Source organism: Xyrauchen texanus, chromosome 32 (genome assembly GCF_025860055.1).
Source record: "Xyrauchen texanus isolate HMW12.3.18 chromosome 32, RBS_HiC_50CHRs, whole genome shotgun sequence".
NCBI classification, from domain to species: domain Eukaryota; kingdom Metazoa; phylum Chordata; class Actinopteri; order Cypriniformes; family Catostomidae; genus Xyrauchen; species Xyrauchen texanus.
This window is the reverse complement of record NC_068307.1, coordinates 427,501-429,066: the sequence shown is the minus strand read 5'-3', so window position 1 is coordinate 429,066 and position 1,566 is coordinate 427,501.

The following is a 1,566-nucleotide window of genomic DNA, read 5'->3' as shown; positions in this document are numbered from 1 at the left end:
CCCACCCCTACCAGTATGTCGAGGGGTGTGGGAGAAGGAGAAGTTGTTGGAGAGAGCAGCAGGTGTTGCTGTATCCTCAGGACGTATCCATGTCTCTGTCAGTGCCAGGATGCTGAGGGTGGACTGCGTGGCGAAAGCTGGAATGAAGGCAGCTTTGTTCACAGCAGACTGGCAGTTCCAGAGTCCCACTGAGAACGAGAGTGGAGCAGGTGTTGAAGTGCAAAGCGGCCGTAGGTTGTGTGGGTTGCGTTTTGTCTTGCATCTGTATCTTGTGAACGGTCTACAACAGACAACAGGGATGTGCTTGAAGGCATGTGTTATTAGTGAACTAGAAATGATAGTATGTATGTATAAGTAAAATAATAAAAGAGATAGAATAGAAAAATACTTAAGTGCTTTGGTGAGTGGAGCCTTGTCAGTGTCCTTGCTCGGTGGACTCGCACAGGTAGACTCGCTTGTCTTTACCCAAGGAGGTCTTCACACGAGGGCCACCACTTCCGCTTCCGCGTCAGCATTAAGTCCAATAAATAACCACTTTTACGAGCCGTTCAGTGGAAAAAAGCAGCCACGCCTTAATGCTATCACAACAAAGCTAGTCACGTGGTCACCCGAAACCGAAACTCAGGGTTGCGCGGGAACAAACGCAACTTCTGTACAGCGCAAATCAATTATGCTGCACTTAGCAAAAAATAATACTCTGAAACCAGTGAAGCACTGTTTGCAGACACTAAAACGACGAAAGTTTTACACACACACAGGATAACCAACCCGAAGTCTAAGCAAATCTAGCAATGAATCCTACGTGACAAGTTTAAACAAGTCTAGCAATTCTATCAGCGAATACTATGGGACAAGTCAACACAAATATAGCGCGCACACACACCAAACACACGTCTAAGCGACCCGCGTTCCAGACAGTAAACAAACAGCACCTGATCTAGCAATGAATACCACTATAACAACGTTAAAAACAATGAAATAAACACACTTACATACAACTGCAGACTCCTGTAGATAGATCGCTTCTCCTGAATGACTGCGTTAAAGAGTTACACCCAAAAATGAATATCCTGTCATCATTTACTCTCCCTCATGTTGTTCTAAACCTGTGCTGTTATTGTTATATATTTTGTGTTACTTATATTTGTTGGGGTCATGTCGGGTCTCTGGGTATCTCAGCGAGTATTGACGCTGACTATCGTGAGTTTGAATCTCAGGGCATGCTGAGTGACTCCAGTCAGGTCTCCTTAGCAACCAAATTGGCCCGGTTGCTAGGGAGGGTAGAGTCACATGGGGTAACCTCCTCGTGGTCGCTATAATGTGGTTCTCGCTCTCGGTGGGGCGTGTGGTGAGTTGTGCGTGGATGCCGCGGAGAATAGCGTGAAGCCTCCACATGCGCTACGTCTCCACGGTAACACACTCAACAAGTCACGTGATAAGATGCGCGGATTGACGGTCTCAGGCGCGGAAGCAACTGAGATTCGTCCTCCAACACCTGGATTGAGGGGTATTTAAACAGCTCAATCCAACATCAATCCAACAACGCCCAGTGGTCCTTCAGTTCGT